The sequence below is a fragment of the Pinus tabuliformis genome, chromosome 3_1 (assembly GCF_031772625.1).
Source record: "Pinus tabuliformis cultivar Carrire ecotype Pingquan chromosome 3_1, CPIR1, whole genome shotgun sequence".
Taxonomy (NCBI): Eukaryota; Viridiplantae; Streptophyta; class Pinopsida; order Pinales; family Pinaceae; genus Pinus; species Pinus tabuliformis.
The window spans coordinates 720927205-720953074 of record NC_142301.1 but is presented as its reverse complement, the minus strand read 5'-3'; positions in this window follow the sequence as shown (position 1 = coordinate 720953074).

Below are 25870 nucleotides of genomic sequence, written 5' to 3'. Positions count from 1 at the left end.
ATAGGAGTCTAAGTGGTCCCAATACAATCAAAGCCTACATAACAATAATATTGTAGGGCACAACAGTAACAATAGTGGGCTTCTATGTGGCACAATAGTAACAATATGGGCACTACATGGGTACATCAATATAATAAGTGGGTTGTACTAATAACAATAAGGGGTTACACTAGTAGTATAGGGGCCTAACAGCACCCCTGGAATCTAGCACATGCCATCCCTGTATTTGGGTCGAGGGCTTGCATTTTGGTCTGCACCCTATAGGTTGGAGTCTCATCCATAATTATTTCATAGCTTCGACAGGTGCGTTCATCATGGCCTATCGACCTGTAGAAATTACAAAACAATTGTTGGGACGTCTGCGTATACTTCTGCAATAGATTACAATTATTCGTAGTATGTTTTTCTCCTATCTAACAGATCGTGCACCATAATTCAGGTGCCACGCTCGGTCCTGCCTATGCCTCAGGTCTTAAGGGCACCGGCCCTCCTCCTACCAAGTAATTTGCAAGCACTAGACAATGGTCCTTGTCATGCCCTTAGACTTTGCGTTTTATGCATCATACCTCCTCATGCACCTCTGGTCGAGGTGTCCTGTCCTACTTCAAAATCTACATTTCCAAACACAAATTTTGTAGTTTCGGGTGGATTTATTGGACTCCCAACCCAGGGTCTTGTATAAGGGTCTCATGTAATCTCATTGCCATCTCCAAAGCTTCAGCCTGGGTGCAAAGCTTTTGTTGTGACAGTGCCATCCTTAAGTGTGGCGTAAGTGATGCTACAAACCATGTGCGGTGCTATCCATCTGTCAAAGTCATATTGGCTTCATGAATCATACTCTTCAGATTTTCATCCAGATGCCAAGGGGTCTCGCCTAGGAGCATCACGATCTCCTTAAACCCAATGATTAATTGTGTTTATGACTTTGGCTTGCTAAATTCCCTGTTCATCACAGCCTAGATTTCTACGATTCCTGCATTTGGATGGTCATTAGAATGCTTGATGTACCATGTTAACGCGTGATCCTACAATGCGCTTACCACCGTAGCCTTCCTAATAGTGTCATCCGCGATGCCTTTTGCTTCCGATACTACTCTTACCACTAACCAAAATTGGTCCTAAACTTCATTCCCCACTTCTCTGAATACCAATAGTTTGATCACACTCTCCATACTGAACTGTGGTGGTGGTGGAGGTGGGGTGGGTGGAGATGGAGGTGAGGAGGGTGAGATGGGTGGCTGTGTGGGTGGAGGTGGTAAACGCAGAATTCACTGCCTTATCAAACTGACTACACTTCTTAGAGAAAATTTCGTGAGCTCTTCCTCGCTTTTCCGCGATGGTAAAATTAAGGGACTGGTTTCTAATTCTTCATTACCTCTGCTTCTATAGATCTTCCCACTTTTCGTAGCTCCAAACATTAATTTATTCGCATAACCCACTTTTCACGCAATAGCATCTTAATCCAAGTGTTCAAAGATTTAATATACTTACCTCGTGGTCCCTTGAGGAAACGCCGCTCCGCCTCACTGTAGTTGACGGTCGTATCTACCGCGAACTCAGTGATAAATCCTCCTATAATTTGGTTGAGCAAATGGTCCACAACCTGCATGATCTTATCTCCTAACACTTTCAGTCTGCACACTAATTCCGGAGTCCACACAATTGGTTTGTCAAGTCTACACCTCCCTTGACTGTCTGCTAGCTTCGTGATCCACTCATACAACTCAGAAGGAAAGGACACAAAGAAAATTTTGTGGATTTTTGTATACAAGTAGCGCTCCAACCACTGTTCCTTAGATACTCGCAGATATCTCTTTTCCTGTGCTGTGAACTCACGAATCTTCTTGTCCAACCACCCTTCAATTTCCTTCTTTGTGGATTCCAGTGGCATGACATTAGACATCCCTTATGCAGATCCTAGTCTCGGCAATGGAACCATTTGTTGGATTTTATGGGCCTGACCCAGGTTTAGATGTGATTTAACCAAGCAAATCCTAGTACTACTGGCCCTTTCGGCAATAGTCTACAAAGCGCGGATTGAGGTCTCACCTGAAATAGTATGGGAGGGTGCTAGAACCAATTTTTCACACCCTGGAGATGTCTTATGAGCTTTTGGGGGTCTGCAGTTTGACCCTACATGCACGTCACTACGCACACTTGTTATTCCTTCGCAACCTGTGATGCTGCTTCCACGCAGCCCTACTCGGGGCACAACCCGTATTATACCCAAGTTCCTTACTATTTAATCTATTATTAACCGATTACTTAACTTATTTGTGTATGACTAGAGATTATTACAGCATATTCAGAAATCATATCAGTGCACACAATAAATAAAACAATATAAATGTAAAGAAGGCAGTGCACAAGCAGATACACAGAAATAGTAATCAACTTCTTTTGATTATTCTTTGATCAAGATTATAGACTCAACACCACCCGGCACACTCAGCTGCTGGGGTCTGCGTACTCAGCCGTAGAGCCTCTTCCTACTACTATGATCCAATACACTTAGACTCTTACTCTATGCTCGAACCATTTGTATTCATATCTCCTATTCGCTTCTTGGCTTCTCCTCTTACAACTTAGAGCCTCACTCTATTTATACAATCCCATGGTCTGTGGACCATGGGTAGGCCGACATGACATTACATTACGTTACAATACCTAGGGCGGGCAACCCTATACTTAACCTATACTTCACGTTCCGCGCCCGCAATTCGCGGAGTCTTACAATACCTTTGACCAAAACTTGGGCTTTGAGCCCCAAAACATGTTGTGGGGGAATTCCATCCCCAACATTTGAATATGAAGAAATCCATAAAAGTATTTATGAATTTATTACCTGGCAGGAGTCAGATGAGGGAATAAAGGCTGACCTACCAAAAATAGAAGAATCCCACAAAGTCATTTTATTTACATATTGGGATACACTATTAAAATAGGCAGAAAGGGAAAGAGTGACAACAACAGGTGCAACAAGCAGTATAATAGAAATCATTAATGAAAATGTCCACAATGCTAACCTTTTCAAAGAGTGTATACCAGGGACTCTCCCAAATATCAAGAAATAGGAACAATAGTGGACACAGACAGTGTAGACCAAGGAAGAATCAATCAAACAACTGACGAAACTAGATTAGGTGATATAGTAGCAATATCTAGTAAAACCACATATCCAGTGGATGAATCTATGGTGTTTAACTACCTCTGCACAAAATATGGTTCCATCTTTATCAGATCCCATATTTGCTGGACAGTTAAAATCCACAATTTTCCAGCCCCCTCAACTCAAATCAATGATCAACATTTGTAATCTCAAAGATCAAGTTAATCGACTAAGATATTTCAAGTTGAAAGAAGCTTGTCATTATTTTAATTCTATTTTTAGTTTTATTTTTTCTTACTCTGAGGAAGGTTGTTTGAAACCTCCTCAACTTTTTTTGTAATAATCTATTTTTGAGGCATGTATTTTAGTATCTAAACCCCTCTCATGCATTTTGAGAGGGGTCCATAATTTTATCAAAAACAATTTTCAAGACATTACACTTCTATATTTTTTGGAAGGTTTTGATGACATTATTGGAACAAGATCTATTTTTCTTTGAATATCGAGCATGCTCTACTGAAGTTACACTTCTGGCCTCTTAGAGTGTATTTGATTGGATGCAATTGGACCAATGTTGTTGAGCCCATGAGTAGGACCTTTCATATATGGTACTTTTATCGTATGATTGTGTTTTATTTATGGATTAGCAGTACTCTTTCTCTTGATTGTCTTATGTATGAGAATCTAAGTCATAGTTCTGCATTATTTCACTTTTGTATGATTTTTTCACTGTGATTTTGTATTGAATACATGAACAATTACTATATGTGATATAGTTATCTCAATTGTTTTTTCTAACTATTATCCAAAAAAATTATCATTAAATGATTTTATTTCTTTTGGTAGCTGAATGATATTTATTACCATTACTTTGAGACATCTTTGTAGATCGCATACCTTAATTTATTCCCAGGTATATTTATAGTCAGATAATGTTAGATTAAGATATATGCATGTGTTTATTATTTATATTAGATTATACTTATTTGAATCATTCCCTGTTACATCGTATATCACCCCAACAACATTATTAAATCAATCCTCTTTAGGAAATTGGTCCCATTATCCCCAGTCAGATCCACTATAGCAAATGGAAAAGGAGCTGCTTTTAAGGTCCAGGTCGGGTGTTTATACCCCATCTTGCTGCAACAAATTTTGAGGCTTCAACAGTTACCAACACGATCCATGAGCCTCAAAGAGAAGAACTCGCTCTAATGACTGCCTGATTTAACAATTCCTACACCTATTTCTTGATTTCCTTCATCTCAAGACGAATTCATCCTATACATGCCAACATTCGGTAAAGGATCATCCTATTGTAAATGGATCTCATGTTGGATTTTCCATTTAGAGGTAAATCCTCTTGGTTCCTGAAACAATCCATCATAATCAAAAATAATTTCAAATAATTCTTTCTTATGATCAAGATTACTACCTATGAAATTGTCATCCATCTTGGCCTCTTTCGCTCTCACTCTCATGAGCATGCACCCTTTGCTCAAATTAACCAATCATTTAATCTATCTTGCACTTACAAGCCTAGCATTAAATTTTGTATGTTGAGCTCTGACTATATACTCTACCCCATCCTTTGTGAGGTGGTATTTTTTTCATGCCAAAAGAAAACGACCTTTCTATCATATAGATATGGGCTTCCCAAGATGATTCAATAGATGTCCAAAGGAACTAAATCTAATTCTACCTCATCAACTAATTTAGAAGCAATAACAAATATGTACCTACAGTACTTGGTGACCAACAATTTGGATTTATTTCTTACCCAACCAAGACGGTATGGACTCAGGTGAGACATAGTTTCAAGGCCTAAATGTTTCACTAAGGACTCTGAGATTAAGTTTTCTTGGGAACCTAAATCAAACAGAGTTTACACCTTTGTATTTTTTATGACAACTCTAATGTGGAATAACTCAATTATTTTCCACTCATTACTTACAGGCTCATTCAAATAACTACTACTTGCAACTGAATCAGAATTATCAATAATAGAAAGAGAACCTCTTCCTCCCACTGTTGTGATCAATACCTCAGTGTCGGAATCTGATCCAAGGTCCTGTGTTGTTGCCACTATCTTCTGCTTCCCCTTTCCATCGAATCGCTTCGATCTCAAATCCCGATGCATCTTCCAACCGTGGTCCTCGTCATGGCCATATTTCTTGCAATGAGTGCAAGACGATGTTGCTCCATCCCCTTTCTTGGTTGCAACAGTCTTCTTATCCTTCCCTTTTCCTTTCTTCTATAATTTTCCTTGCTGAGGATTGAATGACATCTTCTTGAATTGATCATCTTTGTCATTCCTTCCCTGACTTTCAAGATGAATAGCCTTTACCTTGGCACATCAATTGTAGTAGGATCAAACAGTAATAGTGAGTGTATTATGTAGCTATGTACTGCACCAACATACTTAGTTACAGTGTCGGGCGAATCTAATGAGATGCCTACATTTAGTTCTTGCTTCTGAAATTATTCAGTGAATCTTTGTACATTCTAGCCCTTACCTATCCTTACATATTTCCATTCCATAAGTTCCTTTTGTTTATAACCCAAAGGGTAAAATTGGTCTTTCAATGCAGAAATAGAACTAGACCAAGAGGACATAAGGTTCACTGAATTTGTGCTGCCGTTCTGCAACTTTCTCTCCCACCAAATGAGAGAAGTATTTCTCATCCAAAGAGATGCTAACTGGACTTTCACCCATCTTCTTCAATCTACTGGATCCGGTAATAAACCTCTATCTGTTTTATCTGGTTATTATGTTTTTATGCACTACACTCTCCATTATACATGGGCAGGTCAAACTTTACATCTAACTTGAAGAACGGTTTCTTAGATGTCTTCTTGGAATTTCGATGCGAGTGACGAGAACCATTACTTGAAGAAGGAGAGGGAGGAGGCTCTTCTCCACCATCTTCATTATTTTCTTACCCATGGTCATCGGCATCTTTCTTCTCATGCCCAAGTGCCTTCCAATACTCTATGAGAAACTTGTCTACTTTCTCTGCCATATTGTAGAATACCTTGCAGAAATTATGTTCCTCTTTCCAATGAGCTTCTTCATTGGCCATGTTTCTTCTTCGTTGTGCATGTATTTCTTTAGGATTAAAGGACTTAAGCGTTCCTTCTCCTTTTCGTAGCTTGTTCTGGGTTAGCATAAAATCACACAATTCACATCTACAAATAACTGCTCTGATAGCAAACTTGATCCAAGATATTTTACTTACTTATGCATCAGAATTACATATAATAGAATTAATTAACCATGGAACTTAAAATCACGTAAAAAATGTGAAAATAAATAGAAGAACTCAAAAACTATGACATGATGATTTGATTATGGAGTTCATCCAATTTGGACTATGTCTTCGATTCTTGCTCAATAGTCGGGAGGCCTTCACTCGATTAGTGGCATAAAAGAGATAAAATTAGAAACAACAAGCAATTAAAACCCATATAGCTTCAAGTTGGAAAATGGGCAGAGAATGGAGAGCCCAACTTTAGAAAATAGATACTACCATTGAACTCCTGGAGAAAAATAGTACAACAACACCTATCTAAACTCCCAATTTGGATAATCATGCCTTCTACAACCTCTCGGAACCTCCCTACTGCCCAAGGCATGGTTTGACCTGCTTCCAGGGTCAGGGTCTGCTGTGTGTGTGTGCTTCTGAACTATCTATTGACTCCCCATGCCTTTTTCCAACACAACAGTCATATATATAAGCATGGTGGCATCCCTAAAAACCGAGGCAGATTTTACATAATAACCAAGTTTAGGAAGGTAGGATCGGCCCAAAAGGTTATATGGCAACAACCTTGTAACAATACTGAAATCTTGTTTAAACATAGTAAACCCATTAACCACGCTTAAGGCCCAGTGGCATGTATATCAATGCTTTTAACTATCAGATGGCAATCCAAAGCCAATACAACAGACACTTATGCGATATATGGACCCGCAAGCTTATAGAACATAATATATAATATATTGCGTCCAACTCCTCCTTGCAAATCACAATCAGTGTGTAACCCATCGACGTACCAACCCATCTTCAGCACTCTACGATATGGTAGACCCACTGAGATTTATAAACCACAACATATAACATATCAAGTCCAGATCCTCCATGCAAATCGCAATCAACATGGTGTGGGGTGTCACTCCATGCTACCACTCCCCTCCTGCAAACTGCGATTGTGATATATATTGCATCGCAACTAGACTTCGGCGAGTCCGATACGTATAGATGTTCCACCTTTGACCTTCAATATGTGATATCGCAATCACAACCGAGACCCTACTGGGGCCAATTCTTAAGTCACTTCTTCCTCTTTTGTCAATATGCGAAATGCGGGACCCAGTGCCAACCTACCACGTGGCGTTCCCTCATTCACTAAGACTTTTTCCATGTCATCTTCTCTTGCCACTTGGACAAGTCAAAATCAAACATTAACTTGCTCTAATTTCATCATCTGGACTTGGATTTGAGTGTCGTTAGGATGATGAGCACTTCGATCCGATGCTAACTTTATCCAAATTCTTCCACTTTGATTTTTGAGCCTTTTACCATGCCAGTGGTACTTTTATGAAGATCCACCTATATCAATCCTCCAGGATCCTCCTAGATCAACCAGTTAACTGAAGATGCACTCATAAATAACTCATGCATGTCAGTTCTAAGGAAGACCCTGTTAAGATTAGAGTTTAGGGATAGTGTACTATCAGCTGTATAATTTTCTAGTTGTACAAATCATGCGTGCAATCAGTTGAGGGCCTATGATTGATTACGTAGTTATGGAGAGAGAATTTCCGAATTAAATATGGGCTAATTCCCTCAAGAATTGTGTTAGGACTAGGGGTTTTGTAGTCAACAGATTTGGCTAAGTGTTGGATTGAGCTGGCTTTTGAAGTAGATAGATAGATTATATTGGTATAGGAATTGTTCAGGTTGAGCAAGCATTATATTTTCTTCTCATATCTTCTGGTCAATGCAATATAGATAGTCAAGGTTTCGAGCAGTTGCTTTCCCCAGAGAAATATTGTGTTATCTGCGATTGAAATTCTTCCTTTTCTACTTATTTTTTTCATCAATCAGTTTTAGTTCCGCTGAACAGTAGAGTAGATTCTTGATCCGGATTTTAAACAGGAACGCAACAAATTACAGAGATAACCATATACACAAAGATGCAGTGGAAATAATACTTCATTTCATTAATGGAAAATACTGAAATATGCTTACAACCAGAAATGGAAATAAACCAGCTAGGGCGATGGTAGCTTATCTCTGAGAAGAGATGTGATGGCTACATGCCTTTGAACTGTGTTAAAATGAGGCTCGAAGGCCTATTTATTGTTGAGAAACAAAAGAAAACCCCTAACATTCCAAAACCTAACCCTAGGAGATGAAACGCCAAACTGTGGGCCCCGTTTGGGGTAAATTGGTACATCAACTTCCCAGGGTCGTAACTTTGGCATATGATCTCCGTTGGACGCATACAATAGCTCGTTAGAAAGATCTATCCGAGCACTATCATTGTTGGAACGGGCAACATGGGTCCATCCCATGGACCCATGTTGCCCCCGGATTCCCCAAAAAACGTCGTTTAGGGCCTCAAAACGGCTCCGAAAGTTCAGGAACCGAAAAACTGCTAAAAATAGTAAGTTGTGCTACAATTAAGGAAACTGAAAATGCTGAGAAAGACAATGGTGGGGGTCCAGGTGGACTTGGCAGGTGGCCACCAATATCCACCTGGATCATTCCTCCCCCCTTAGGAAGCAATGGTCCCCATTGCGTTGAGCTCCTCCATGAGATGAGGAAACTTTTGCTGAACTTGTTCCCTGGTGAGCCACTTGCCCTGCTGAAGGAGTTGGCCTGCTTTGACAACTCGATACAGTTGGATATTCTATTGGCGAGTGTTCTTGATCTGTGTGTCCATGATCCGATCAGTTGCAGCTTGTTCCATGCAATCTGGATTATGTTCTGTGGGTTTGAGCTTTTCTGCAATGTCGGATGTGTCTAGCAATGGTGGAAAGTATGGCCGAAGGCGGTCCAAATTGAACACTGGGTGCAGGCCAAGGAATGGGGGAATGTTGAGCTCAAATGCATTGTCTCCCATAGCCTTAGTAATGGTGTAAGGACCATATCGGAGTGGTCTCAATTTCCGATAGGCTCCAGTAAGGCATTCCTTTTGCAAATGCAACCAGACTTTGTCGCCCACCTGAAACTTGTGTGGCACTCGATGTTGATCATGTCGCTGCTTGTACTTGGCATTTGATTTCTCAAGAATGTCATGGACCTGCTGGCGAATATGTTGGATGCGCTCAATGAAGCTGGTGGCCTTATCTGTTTCGGACTGGACATGAGATGAATTCATGTGAGTAGCTGCAAGTGGCATGGCCACATCAATGGGACATAGTGGCTGGAATCCCAAACCCACCTGAAAAGGGCTATGGCCAGTGGAGCTGTGAAGAGCTCGGTTGTAGCTGTGCTGAACATAGGGGAGGCTCTCGTCCCATGTGCGTGGATGATTTGAGTTATACATGCGCATAATGTGCACAATCATCCTATTGATAACCTCTGTCTGGCCATCAGTTTGAGGATGGAAGGCTGTGGACTTCGTGAGTTTGGTGTCCAGCATTGACTAGAGACTGGACCAAAATGTGCTGAGAAACCGATTGTCCCGATCTGAGATGATAGACTGTGGGATCCCAAAGTGCACCCACACTCGTTCAAAGAAGAGTTTAGCAGTGGCTTCTGCCGTGATATTCTTCTTGCAGGCCACCATAATGGCCATCTTCGAGAACCTGTCGACGACCACAAAAACACAGTCATTTCCATGCTTAGTGGAAGGAAGGCCTGACATGTAATCCACGGAGATGGATTCCCAAGGTCGAATAGGGGTAGGCAACGGGGTATAGAGGCCGTGCTTCTTAATGGTCGGTTTGGCAATGGCACAGGCAGTACATGATCGGATGTACTTCCCAACATCCTGTCGAAGATTCGGCCAATATAAATAATTTTGCAGTACTGCCACTGTTTTCTCGACCCCGAAATGCCCAACAGCCGATTGTAATGTGCTTCCCAAATCATCTTGGCACGCTCGCTTGAAGGAGCACAAAGGTGACCGAGGTGGCATAATAGGGCATCCTGGAGGTGAAAATCTGCAACATGCCGACCCTCCAAGAGTGTCTGGTATGTGTGGCCGAATTCTGGGTCGCTTTTGTAGAGAAGTGGCCAATCAGAAGTCTCGTGCCCACAAGAGTTGAGCACGGTGGTTAACGCCATGATCGGTGGTCTACTGAGGCAATCTGCAACATTATTGGTGTTGTCCTTCTTATACTTGATATTCAAGTGGAACTATTGCAGGTATGTAGACCACTTCTGATGGCGATCATTCTGCAATTTCCCTTGGGTCTGTATGAACTGCAGGGGTCGGTGGTCTGTGTGGATGACTGTTTCCTTCCCCAAAATGTAATGCTTCCATTGTCGGCAGGCCTGTACAATGGAATACATCTCTTTATCATAAGTGGGGTACTTCCGGACTGTGTCTGAAAGTGTTTCACTGTGATATGCCACTGGATGTCCATGTTGAGTAAGGACTGCCCCAATAGCATAGTCAGAGGCATCTGTCTCGACCTCAAATGGTTGTTGTAAATCTGGTAGCGCGAGCACTGGTGCCATGCAGAGGCGATCCTTCAACTCCACGAATGCCTTCTGTTGAGATTCAGACCAAAAGAATTTTGCTTTCGCCCCTCCCTTGGTGACTTGACTCAAGGGCCAAGAAATATGAGAAAACCCCAACACAAACCTGCGGTAGAAGTTGGCAAGACCTAGAAAGCTGCGAAGCTCTGTTAGAGTGGTTGGAGAGGGCCAATCCCAAATGACTTGGATCTTGGCTGGATCGACATGCACCCCCTGTTCATCAATGATGTATCCCAGATACTAAACCTGGGTCATGCCAAAAGTGCATTTCTCTAAATTGGCACATAGCTTGTGTTGCCGCAGTGTTTGGAGAACCTATCGGATGTGGTGGAGGTGCTCTTCCCAACTCTGGCTGAAGATCAGATTGTCATCCAAGTATACTACTACAAAGGAGTTGGTGAAAGGCCGCAAGATGTCATCCATTAGCCTCATAAAGGTTGCAGGAGCATTCGTCAATCCGAAAGGCATGACCAACCATTCGAAGAGGCCCTCCTTGGATTTGAAGGCAGTCTTCCACACATCAGAGGGTTCGATTAGTACCTGGTGATATCCTCACTTCAGATCAATCTTGCTGAAATATTTCACCCCCTTTAGTTGGTTTAGGAGGTCATCAATCCGCGGGATCGGGTACCTATCACGGACAGTGATCTTGTTCAGCGCCCGATAGTCAATACAGAGTCTCCACGTCCCATCCTTCTTCTGTACCAACACGATCGGGCTCCCACAAGGCGATGAACTCGGACGGATGTGACCTTTCTGCAGGAGCTCCTGAATCTGCCTCTTGATTTCATCGTTCTCCAGAACGGAGCGCCGATAAATTGGTCCATTGGGTAGTGGCGCACCTGGGGTCAGATCGATGGAGTGCTTGACTTGACAGTGCAGAGGAACCCCTGCCGGGGAGGTGAAGATGTCCTCGTACTCCTCCACAATCTTGTCCATTTGTAGTTGTCGTGCAGAGGGACCCCGTCTGGAGGCCGCGGCCACTGTCTTCTTTTTTCCTTGAGGGCGTTTCATCAGGAAAACAAATTTCCTGGTTTTGGAAATGATCTTACTGCATTGTTTTGCAGTAATCAAAGAGATGGCGGCAGGTGGTGCTACCTCTGGTATCCTGAACAACTTATTTCCCAATGTAATAATAACAGCACGGGGCCTTGATTCATACACAGCATGTCGCTTCCACAAGTATGGTTGTCCTAGTAATACATCACAAACTTCAAGGGGAGCAATGTCACACAATACCTCATCCGTGAAGGGATTGATGTTGTATGGAAGGCGACACTGCTGGCTCACGCGAAGATCTCGTCCTTGGTGAAGCCACCCAATGGTGTATGGTTGTGGATGTGCTGTGGTCGGTAAGCCCAACCGCTTCACGACCTCTGCCGAAATGAGGTTCTTTTTAATCCCACTATCAACAATGAACTGTATAGGGGAGCCCTTTACCCACATCTGGGAGTGGAAGAGACGCTCCTCCTCCTCTGGATCTTCGGGTTCATTTTTCTGGATCTTTGCGGTAGCGACAGTGGCACTGGGATCCGCATCAATGATCTGCTTCCCTTTTTCATACCCCTTATTGGGTTCTGACTCAGAGTCGGAACATGCATCTGATTCTGAAACCTTTAGCTCAGCCACCAGTGACTGCTTGGCCCGACACTCACTTGTGTTGTGAGTGGAGCTCTTATGGAACTCACACCATTTTCCAGTGTCCTTTCTTGGCTTCGCGGCGCTGTTCTTTGCTTGCAGCTTCGGTTGGTTGTCTTGGGCTATCCCGCCTTGGCTTTGTCCTTTGTTCTGTGGTTTAGGGGCACCTTTCCCCTGCTTTGGATTCGCAGATCCAAAGTCTCGCTTCTTTTGTTTAAGCTTTTGCTCGACCTTGACGGCATATCGGTATGTTGCGCCGAGCGAGGGGATGTTTAGGAATTGTATTTCTTCCTGGATGTACTTGTGCAGGCAGCCACGGTATTTGAGTATCAAATGTTGCTCTGAATCTTTGATACCCAACTTTGTGCGAAGGGTATGGAAAAGATTGGTGAACTCCGGCACGTCTTGGTCCCTTCCCTGCCGCAGCGTGGTCCACTTTATGTATTCAACCTCATAGCTTCCGACAGGGTAGTACTGCTCCTTGATGGCATCCCGGAAAGAATCCCAGGTGGGTGCGGCTGAAAATAGTGAGCTAGTACTTTCATCCTTCTGCTCGCAGTAGGTTTCCCACGAGTCCTTGACGTGGGGGGCTGCTTTGAGAAGAGCAAAAACAATCTTTCCCCGACTCGAAAATTCATGAATAGAAAAATAACCCTCTAGCAGATTTAACCATTTATCTACTGCATCTGCGTCTATCTGACCCTCGAATATGGGGATTTCAAAATTAACTTGTACCTTAAAGGGTGTGGCGTTTCCAGAGTAACTGCTGGAAGCCGATGCGTCGCTTCTGGGTAGCCGCTGAAGGATCTGGGCAAAGCTGTCCATCATCGCATTCCGTTGTCGCGCGAGGGCTTCTTCGACCAAGATTTTGATGGGATCTCCTGCCCCCTCATCTTTCTTCTCGTCCGCCATGGGAGGCCGTCGGGATTTGCGAGGCTGGTCTTGCAAAGGTTCAACCAGTTCAAGCCCTAACTCCTTATATCCCGACCTTGTTGGGGACATGCAAAGAAAAACAGAGAAAAAGCAGATCGCGCTGATACCACTGATCCGGATTTTAAACAGGAATGCAAAAAATTACAGAGATAACCATATACACAAAGATGCAGCGGAAATAATACTTCATTTCATTAATGGAAAATACTGAAATATGCTTACAACCAGAAATGGAAATAAACCAGCTAGGGCGATGGTAGCTTATCTCTGAGAATAGATGTGATGGCTACATGCCTTTGAACTGTGTTACAATGAGGCTCGAAGGCCTATTTATTGTTGAGAAACAATGGAAAACCCTTAACATTCCAAAACCTAACCCTAGGAGATGAAACGCCAAACTTTGGGCCCCGTTTGGGGTAAATTGGTACATCAACATCCCGGGGTCGTAACTTTGGCATATGATCTCCGTTTGATGCATACAATAGCTCGTTAGAAAGATCTATCCGAGCACTATCATTGTTCGAACGGGCAACATGGGTCCATTACATAGGGCCTCAAAACGGCTCCGGAAGTTTAGGACCCGAAAAACTGCTAAAAATAGTAAGTTGTGCTACAATTAAGGAAACTGAAAATGCTGAGAAAGACAATGGTGGGGGTCCAGGTGGACTTGGCAGGTGGCCACGAATATCCACCTGGATCAATTCTTGTCTTGTGCTTTAGAATATCAAATAATCTGTTGAATATATAGTAAAAATCTACATGGTATCCGAGTTGAAGGCAATATAGACGAGGAGAATTCGAGTTTGTTGTGTAGGTGAAATCGAATTTGCAGGTTCACACTTCAGAGTTAGAAATATTTCATTCTACGGTTTGAGACTTGAGTATGCCCTGGAGGAAATATCAAATTACATAGCTTGGAAGGACAAGACAGAGGCAGTTTTGGAAGACAATGGGCTCAAGGAATTCATAGATCATGGTATTCTAAAGCCCGCAACATCTGATGCTAAAGATCTAGATGAATGGAGAAATTGTGTGGCAAAAGTGATAAGGATTATCCTAGAGGGAGTTTGAGATCACATTATCTCGAATCTCCATGGTAAGGAAACTCCATTTGCAATGTGCAAGGCATTGACAAACCTGTTTCAAAAATAGAGGTGACCACAGGTAGTTGGCATTGAAGGGAAAAATTAGAAAGATCAATATGGAGAAGGGCGACTCAATTCCGAAGTACTTCACCATGTTCACTCAATTCTAGGATGAGCTTGGAAGTGTTGGGATTACTATTACTAAACATGATATGGTGAGCCTAGCACTTTTACGACTTCCCAGGAGATAGAATAGTTATTAGTACTCAGAAGATACCAGAGCGAGAGCGGTTATGGTCTGACTTGGTACAGGAAGAGATTTAGAAGAGCAACAAAGATAGATCCTCATGAAAGCATGATGATGAGGAGAATTGTGCCTCAACAGGTAAGGAAAATAAAGGGAAGGGGAGGTCATCCCATTCGAGATCAGATTCTCATTATGGTGGCAAGAAGGACATCTAGAAAGTCAAATTCTTTCACCGTCACAAGCTAGGAAAGTTTGCCACAAAGTGTCTACTTGAGAAGGATGGTAATAAGACCTATGGAGGAGCGTTAGGTGAATCTCTTTCTTCACAGTTCGAACTGGACTTTACCCTCATTTCTTGTATGTTGTCATTGATGATGGGTAGTGTGTGGTACCTGGACAATGGAGCTTCTTTCCACATGACTCGTAGCAAAGAACTCTCCAATAACTTGGAAGAGAAGGATCTCGAGATGCATATCGATATGGGTGATGATGGAAGGTATAGCACTACATAAATTAGTACAATTACCTTTGAGAGGGAGTCAGGTTCTCCCCTCACTTTGTGAGATGTTATCTATGTTCCTGGGTTGAAGAAGAACTTGGTATCTATTGCCATGTTGTAGGATAGAGGCTATGATGTGATATTTAGTAAGGGAAAGGAATTCCTTCACCACATAGCCACAAGAAGATGAAGAGGATAGGGGTTTGAGTGAAGAAACTCTACAATTTGGAGGTAGAAAATTGTGTTTCCTTGAGTACTAAAGAAAAGAAGGTGCAGAGCCGACACATTGGTGAGTTGTGGTATAGGAGATTCGCTAACTTTCACCATGGCGCTTTGAAGATCATGAAAAAAATTTCTACTGACCTTCCCAAGGGTACACTAAATCAAGTAGACACATGCAAAGGTTGTACATTGGGAAAGTATACCAAAGCTTCCTTTCGTGACAAAGAGAGTCAAGCACAAGTGATCCTCGATCAAGTTCACTCAGATCTGTGAGGACCGTTCTCAATATCATCCACAGCCAACCACAGGTATTATGTGATATTTGTTGATGATTTTTCTCATAAGTTTTTGATCTACTTCATGCAAAAGAAATATCATATTTTTGCTAAGTTTTGTGAATTTAAAGAACTTGTCGAGAAAGATATTGGTAGGAAAGTTGATGCTCTTAGGAGTGATAACGGTGGAGAGTTTGTGTCGAATGAGTCCAAAAAATTTTGTGCATCAGAAGGCATTAATGTTAGTTGATAGCACCTCATAACCCACATCAAAATGGGGTGGTTGAAAGGAAGAACATGAGTATTGTGGGAGTAGAATAGGTGATGTTACATGACCAAGGCCTACAATTACACTTGTGGAATGAAGCATGCAACACAACTCTTTATTTGAAAAAGAGAAGCCCTCATCGAATTCTCAGGATAACTACACTGGAAGAGAATTTTTCGGGGAAGAAACCAGGTGTAGCGCACTTCAAGATTTTTGGATTATCCATCTACTTCCATTTAACCAAATATGCAAAAAAGAAGCTTCAACTAACAACAAATTTGGTTATAATTGGGGGGTACAATGATACACTTCACAAATATCAGGTGTTCCTACCAACCAAGAGGATGATAGTGGTTCTCAAAGATGTAAAATTCGATGAATAGAAGGCCATGAGATGTTCCCTTGAGAGGGAGCTTCAGCTACATGCAGTTGATGAGATTTTAGCTCCAAAGGAGGAACCTTAGGATGATGTGGAGAAAACATATGCAGAGGAGCAGGGAGTGGAGAAACCCACTCCCACAAAGTCTTCCAGATATGGGAGAAAGCGCACCAGAGAGGCTAACAGGTTGTTGCATGATGCTAGAGAGAATGTGGTAGCACCCACATCTTAGCATTGGTAGAGGAAGTCGCCGAAGAGGTACAATGGCTACATGGCTCTGGTGAGATGATGTGTAGAGATTGAGCCATTATCTTTGGAGGAAGTAGAGTAGTAACTAGTTTGGGTTGATGTAATGGTTGAGGAGTATGAATCCATTGTCAGGAATAGTGTTTGGGATGTGTTCCAAAGATTGACAGACAAGTTAGTGGTTAGTTCAAGATGGCTTTACAAGGTAAAGAAAGCAACATATGGTAGTGTGGAGAAACACAAGGTGAGGTTTGTGGACAGAGGGTTTTCTCAAGTGTTGGAGATTTAGTACGATGAGAATTTTTCTCCTATATCAAGGTACTCATCAATCAGATCCATTCTAGCACTATCAGTGAATATGGGATGGAAGATACATTAGATGGATGTAAAGACAAAATTCCTCGACAACATGATTAAGGAATAGGTTTATATTGATCATCCTGAAGTATTTGAGACCTTCAACAAAGAGTCACATGTGTGTAGATTGAAGAGAACATTGTATGGACTGAAACAAGCACCCCGTGCTTGGTACACTGGGATTGATAGTTATTTCACCAGGTTGGGCTTCACCAAAAGTGAAGCAAATGCAAACCTTTACCATATTGTGGTTAAAGGTACATTTTTGATTATTTTTCTATATGTCAATGATTTGATTCTGACGGGTGATAATAAGCTCATAAAGTCTTGCAAAGAGGATCATGCAAGAGAGTTCAAAATGAAGGATTTGTGGCTCATGCACTACTTTCTGGGGATATAAGTATGGCAAGGAGATGAGGAACTATTTATCTCTCAGGAAAGTATGCCAACAATATACTCAAGAAGTTCCACATGGAGAGCAGTAAACCCATGGAGACTCCTCTAGCTAGTAACTGGAGGAAGGAGGATGCTAATTTCGTTGAAGTAGTGGAGGCTACTATTTATAAGTAGCTTGTGGGTTCACTCATGTATTTGGTGAACAAACAATCGAACATGTGTTATGCAGTTAACTAGCTTAATCAAGTAATGGTTAAGCTGACTTAGATGTATTGGAAGGAAGCTAAACATGTGTTGAGATACCTTAGAGGCAGTAATCGATATTGTCTTTGGTATAGACAGACAAACAGAGTGAAGCTTCAAGGTTTTACCAATGCAGATTGTATAGGGAGTCCATCCAACGGGAAGAGCACATCAGGTGGGATGCTCAGTATTGGGTTAGCAATTGTTTCTTCATACAGTAGGAAACAAAGATCAATGACACTCAGCTAAACAGAGGAAGAGTACATCATTGCTAGTCAAGTTTCTTTTGAGGTTATTTGGATGAGGAAGATTCTTGTTGGTTTCTTTGGTCAATAGATGGATCCATATGTGATTTAATGTGAAAATAAGAGTTCTATCAAACTCTCCGAGAATCCAGTTTTTCATGATCATTCCACGCATATTGATATTTGGTATCATCATCTCAAGATTGTGTGCAGAGGAGAATTATTTTGTTGGAGTACATTCCCACAAAGGAACAAGATGCAAATATTTTGAAAAACACTTTCTCAAGAAGCAAATTTGAGTTTCATAGAGGCAGGATCGAGGTAGTAGATACTCCCTTTATTGTTGAGAGGGAGTGTTAAAAATAGAAACAAGAAATCCTAATTTTATTTTTTACTTGAATTAAATTAGGAAATAAATCAAAATCATATTGTCATAGCAACTTGTAACATTTAAATAAGTTATTTTGACTCAGCTTGATAGGAAATCCGAGTTGGAAGTCTATCTAGATTCATGTATAGTGATCCCCAAATTTTAGCGTCCTATTGTGGCCAGAACCACCACGCTATCAACTCTTGTTGTTTTCAAAACTTGTTTCTATTGGAGATATAACATTGACTTAGCTCTCATTTGGCTTTTGAATAACTCGAATTGGACCAAAAACAAAGGATTTTTTGTTGTTCCCTCTAGGGAATAGCTATTTTTCCCTAAAGGGAACATCACCTTTTTGGAGTGTTTTTTGTTGTTCCCTCCAGGGAACAATTGATGTTCCCTCAAGGGAACAACACTTTTAGAGTTTGTTGTGGCCACAACCACCACCTTATAAAACCTGCTCTGGGGAAAAATTTGAATGGGTCCCTTGAGAAGTTTGACCTTTCGTATCTCCGAATGATAACCGTAGTTGTTAGATGGAATTATGTCCTCAAAGTTGAACAGTCCAATGGTTTATTAATTATAGTTGCAATCCATTTTTGATCATTAGTCCCCAAAAAATCATCGCGCCCTCTTGAGATTTAGAGCCGGAAGGACTCATATAACCCCTAGTTGTAGAGTCTATCTCTTTATGAAAGTTTTTATGAAGGTAAGGTTTGTTTTAGGAATTTCTGTCATATCTCTCATAATCATAGCTAACGCTGATCATTCATGTAGGCAAGGACAAAGAGAAGAAAAGCGAGGTCGGTGAGCTGATGCATAAGCATCATGAAGGGCTGCAACGAAAGATGCAAAGGGATCAGTAACGCTGCCTTTGAATGATCATCACAAGAACAACATGCTTAGTCCACTGATACCTCTACCAGCTAGATTTTCGTCGCAATGTGTCATGGCTTTAGGATAGAATGGGGTAGGATGCCTTGAAATTTTAGGAAGACAAGAAGTAGAACATATGTTAGTAAAAGTGTTCTTGCATTGCTTTGGGGACTCTAGATGACACCTTTGCACCACTGATGTCGATATTGCAAATAAATACTCCATAAGAAAGGGATATGGAACCACCATAGCGCATAATGGAGGCATGCTCTGTGTTAAGTGGAGGTACTCCTGACAGCACAAATCCATCAAGTTTTTGTTACCTCTAGATACACCTTAAATCATGCCATATGTTTGATGATGAGCGCAGTGTCTTCATTTTCCGTTAGGAAATAATAGGGAATAACATTCAGTCGATACAGGTGTGAAGAGATGGCTTGCAGTCATTCTTCTTTCCATCGGCATCCATTCATTTCCTCCAAGAAATAAAATGCTCCAGCAAATGTGGCCTCGACATGTCAGCGGCTTCATTGACCGTTCTATGTTTGTATATTTTAATCTGTATATTGAAAAGAATAGGAAGGGGGAACGTCAGGGGAGATGGAGGGTCAACTTTCCTGCGACATAAATATTACCTCTGGATATGGGTGAAGGACTTTCTTTCTGGCAGAAGAGGGGTCAATTTTATTATGCTAATAAAGAAGACTATTTTAGTCAAGAAGAAGCATTTTTTCAGATTCATTTTCCTTTTTCTTTTATGTTTGGAATCAGGGTGTTGTGACAGGCATGAGGATATATATGTTTTTTTGTGTGCAGAGTGATAATAGACAGCTTATGACTAGTCTTGGTTATTTGAATATAATTTTTTATCATGTTTAACTCATGAGCGGTCTCCGATTCGAAGATATATTAAAAATCACTTGCAAGTTTTATTTGTAGAAACAACAATGTGTATTCTTGTATGAATAATTGGATTGAAATTATTCTTAAATACAACCTTGTTCATGAGTGAACTCAGCAATTGATTCATTTGGACTTGGAATATATATATGATGTTTAATCTCTTTTATTATGTTCCTGCAAGATAGATTAGAATAGTTAGTACTAGCATGAGTAGGTAGAATCAATGTAGATAGGACTTGATACATATAGCTTAGCTATTTCTTTCGTTGATTTAATGTAATTCTTCCTCCGAGGAGCAATATTTCAACACCTATAACAGTTTATGGGATCCTTTGAAACCCATTGTAACTAGCCATTCCAAACAAAAGCAGATCTAACTGGGGTCTATGATTGGGTTGGTTCCCCTTTGCTAGCATATCGAAAATTTGCCATGTCAACAAATTTGGTGTTAGAAGGAGGGCCTAACCTTTGTTCATAGCTTTTCAGGTTTTCATCTATAAATGTGCATGGATTCAGAAAGATTAATGTATGGATCGTAAAGGTCGAAAAGATCCTTCCACCCATTTGGAAGAGCCTCGTTTTGAAGAAATAGATCTCACTCTAAGTCCCGTGTTTGGGTCACTGAAGGAAGAGAAACTGTTGGAGTATCCGGTCACTTAGGAACAACAAGTCTGAGTACTTGCTCATGCTTACGCTCGTTCCCTATCTTAGCTCCCCATATTTCATTCTTTACTATTGATAACTAAAATAAAGCCAAGAGTCTGTCCCATGAACGAAGAGACATCTGCTGCCCTTCTCTTGAAGATATTGTGCTAGAGTCCTTGCAAAGTATTGACACTCCTTGGAAAGAAATTCTTGAGTATCTCGTATCTAAAGGTAATTCCTAGATTGATTTGGGAAATCCTAACAAAGAACACCCATAGTAGACCCTCAACCAAAACTTCCCAGATCATACTATGGCTAACGTTCCTCCTCCAGGTGGGAATCAGCCTCCACCGCCTCCTCCACGTGGGAATTAATCCCCACCCCCTCCGGGAGGAATCCCTCCTTGGCTTGCACAGGATGTTGTAGCAGTACCTGGGTAGCAGCATGCCTTACCCAAGAACACAGAAAGAGTATTACCCAAATTTGTTCTTGAGCGGGGAGACACAGTTGATAACCATATTCACTCTTTCTTCCTAGCCATGGGCATGTTGGGGGTAGCCGATGAAGATGTGGTATGTTGCTTTTTCCCTTTTACTCTAATTTGTATGGCTTCCACATGGTGCTTTAGCTAGTGAATATGATCGATCACCTCATGGGGTGCCTTTCAACAGGCCTTCTTAGACAAGTTTAGCACTTACAAAACACATGTGGCCTTAGTTTTAGAACTATCTCGTTTAAAAATGGAAACCAAAGAAAAGGTCAAGGATTTTAACATCTGGTTCAATGCTTTGTTCAAAAAAATCTTGGCTAATTCCATACCTACTGATGAGGTGCTCATGGAATTCTACATCACTACTCTCCCTGTCCCTACCATGATGTGGGTCAAAAGGAGTAATGCACAAACCTTACAGGGTGCTATCGTAAGTAGTAAAAGTTGACAATGAAATGATTAGTCTCACACCATGTCATCATATGACTGAAGGAAAGAAAGCCACTAAGTCATCCAAGAAGAATAATAGGAGTGATAAAAAAGTGGCTGAGATCAAAGAAAAGGACACCACAAATGTGGAAGGTTTGCATCGGATCATTAAGAAATTGACGAACACCGTCATCGATATGGAAAGGAATTCTGGAGAGAGTACAGATGGGAATGGTGGAGATTATAACAACAAAATGTCCTTCAGACCTTTCTATCATAAGAAGATAGAAGGTGGTCATGGTCAAATTGCATTGCTTGCTTCACCCAATGAAGGAAATTTAAATATGGAAGAGTTGGCTCTTATTGGATCGCTTCTTACCAAAGAAAAACCTATAGTAGAGCTGGAGACGGAACAAGAAGATGAGGAAGAGTACCAAGTAGAAGAGCCCTTGGACAAGGCATCTCAAGTCAATGTACTGTGGGATTTCTATACAAAAGGGAACGATGATGACAAAGAAGATAGTACAACATAAATCCACACTAATGAAATCCACACACGAAGTAAAGGGCCACTTGCGGGAGTGATGAAGCATCTAGACTAGACAATCAAAGATGGTCACCCTTTGAAGGCATACATTCCCAAGTTTCCTATTGATAAGAATAAACCTAGTTGTGATTCCAAGAGCATTCCAGTTGTGAATTATCCAGCGAAAGATAATGCACCTCCAAATGCAACGAACGTGACTCAAAATGGTAAACTCCAACCTAAGAATGACAAAACTGGTATGTTTACTCTGCCCTACCCTATGTATAACATTGATTACAATATTGTAGATGATCTTAATAAATCTCAAGCTAATATCACGTACTTCGATTTGTTAAAGTTAACGCAGTAGAGAGATTTTATTTTGAAAGCTATGAATGAATGGAATTGAAAATCTCCCACCAATCCAAGTAGTCAAACCAAGAAGTTGGTGTCCAGACCTGTTAGAACCCCTAGTACAACCCAAACTCCATTAGCCATGGAAGCCACTTTGTGAAAATGAATCGAACGCCACAAGATGTCAGTGCAGCCATGATAGGAAGGAAATCAAAATCCATGACTCCACCTTTCCTTATCACATTTGAAATCTTCCACATGAATGTACACAATTGCCTGGTAGATTCCAGTGCCTCATCCATTGTTATGCCTTACGTTGTTGCTAAAATACTTCATGCAATGCCCGAGAAAACTGGAACTCGAATCATGCAACTGGGCAGAACGAATGTAAAAGTAATTTGAGAATTGAAATATGTGTTGATTCGGATGACTACCAAACCACAGTACACGCAATTCATTGACATAGTGGTAGTTGACATACCTGAGGCATATTGAATGCTTCTTAGTAGGGACTAGTCAGCAAATTTGAATGGATATTTCTCAACTAATTGGTCCCATCTCTTGTTGCCTCAGAAAGGAAAAGGTGATATGCTGAAAGTTGATTGAGAAAGATACATGAAGTATGTGGTGACATAACTAAATGACCCCAATGTACCTGTAATTTTTACCAACTCTATCCTTGGGAATTATAGTTTCAACATTTGTGCCATGGAAACCTATTTTGGAGAATTCGATGTAGAGACAGTTTAAGAAACTGCAACGAACACACAGTTGGAAGCTCTCCCCTGTTTTCCAACTGATGAACTATCCTGTATTATAGTAGATGATAGGACTAATTTCGTAGAAAGTAGTTCAATTGATGTAACATTAGATTCTATATTTTGGACACTCTACTTTAATGGCTTTAACTACATAGAGGGCGTAGGAGCTGGGAGCATTCTCGTTGACCCACAAGGGAACCAACATTTGATGGCCAGCCGATTGGAGTTTGTGTGCACCAACAACACTGTAGAGTATGAAGGCTTGCTACAAGGCCTAAAGAAAGCCATTGATATGAAGGTGAAAAATCTTAAAGTTTTTGGTGACTCACAGATAATTGTCAACAATGTAAGGAAAAGGATACATTGCAATTCGCCACACCTGGTAAGATACCAACATGAGGTATGGAGCTTAATTAACAGTTTTGATTCTTTTAATATCACATACATACCTCGAGGGAAAAACCAAGATGTCGATCTGATGGCTGGTATGGCTTCAAAACTTTTTCCTGACCTTAGATTAAACAAGAACAAATATTATGTTGAATTGATTCTCAGACCATCTGTACCTGATAACATCTAAAATTGGCAGGTATTCGAAGGTGACGAGAGAATCCTTGAGTTCCTGCATTGCGAGAAGACATTCAAAAATGCACTCATTGATGAAAAAGAGCATGACAGGCTTATGAATGAGAGTGAAGGTGAGGAAAAATATCAATCCAATATAATTCCCAAGTTAGTTGTCAATATGGAGAACTTTTATGACCTACATGATAAACTTAAAAAGCCGACTAACTGCAAAATGCATAGCTCATCCATGAAGTATGATTCCGTCTACCTTGGAACCGAAAAAGACCAAAAAAAATGTCAATTTGGGCTTAGGATGTTCCCCACAAGAAAAGGTTGCGTTTGTTAAGATGTTTAAAGAGTATAAGGACGTCTTTGCATGGACATATGGCAAATTAAAAGCCTTCGATACCGGCATCATGCAACATGTAATTCCTTTGGAAAAGGATGTTAAGTCCTACCAACAAAAGCTTCGTAAGATGCATCCAAGCTTGGAACTGTTGGTGAAGAAAGAATTAAACAAAATGCTAGATGCTAAAATCATTTTTCTCGTCAGGCACACCCGCTGGGTAGCCAATCTCGTGCCAGAAAGAAAAAAAAATGGAGACATCAAATTATGTATTGATTTCAGAAACCTGAATAGAGCATCGCAGAAGGATAACTATCCTGTCTTGTCTATGGAACACCTTCTTCAATGTGTTTCTGGGTCTGAAATGTTGTCCCTATTGGATGGGTTTTTGGGATATAATCAAGTGTTGGTGTCGAGTGGAGATCAACTTAAGACAACCTTCAACACTAAATGGGGCACCTACGCATATCGTAAAATGCCATTTCGACTTATTAATGCAGGCACCACATTTCAGAGAGCTATGGACATAGCTTTCCGAGGATTGATTAACAGATCAGCAGTGGTTTACATGGATGACATTACTGTGCATTCTTATCGTAAAAGGGATCATATTTATCACCTGAAACAGATTTTTGAAAGATTCCGAAGGTAGGGAATATCATTGAGTCCCAAGAAGAGTGTTTCCGCAGTTACAGAAGGTAAGCTACTGAGTCATATCCTCTCCAAGGAAGGAATTATTATCGATCCTGAAAGGATAGAGACCATCACGAGAATACAACCTCCTACAAATAAAAGGGCAATGTAATATTTTTTCGGGAAGATTAATTTTGTTAGGAAATTCGTTTCAGGCTTCGCGGAAATAGTGTGTCCCATTCAGCTAATGATGAAGAAAGACGCTGTGTATAGGTGGAGCGATGAAGCTAAGAGATTGTTTCATTGAGTTAAGGAGGCCATCGCAGAAGCTCCTACATTGGTTAGCCCCAATTTTGACAGGGAATTCCTCCTGTACACTTTCGCTTCTGATGTTTCATATGCCAAAATCCTCACCCAAAAAAATGATAACAACAACGAAGTCCCCATTTCGTATATGAGCTCTAATCTTCAAGGGGCAAAACTGAATTACCCTGACTTGGAGAAACAAGGTTTTGTGGTTTTTAAAGCCATGAAACATTTCCGCCATTATTTATTGAAGGCCAGGACCAAGGTAATCATTCCCCACCTTGCTGTAAGGACCCTCTTCATGCAGAGCGAGATGGGAGAATGGAGAGGGAACTAGATAACGGCTCTTCAGGAATACAACCTTGAGATTAAGCCAGAAAACATAGTTCAGGGGAAGGGGTTATGTAAGCTTGTAGCAGAAGCCTTGGTAGGTAAAGAAGGGACATCAGAGGAACCAAAAACTCAGTGCGCGTAAAATGCTCAAGTAGCATTCAAGGAAGAGCCCAGATGGGACAATGAAATGTTAATATATGAGTGTTATATATTGGAAGTCCCATTGGACTATAATTCATGGTATTATGACATACACTTTTATCTAACACGGGGGTCATGTCCTGAGAACATGGACGCATCACGAAGAAGAGCACTCAAATTAAAACCTAATTAGTATCACTTGGCCAATGACACATTATACAGGAAAATTATGATGGAGTTTGCCTGAGGTGTTTGGAAAAGGATGGCGCTGAACATGTCTTGAAAGAAATGCAAGACAACCTAGCAGGTGGTAATTATGGCAGAGAGACC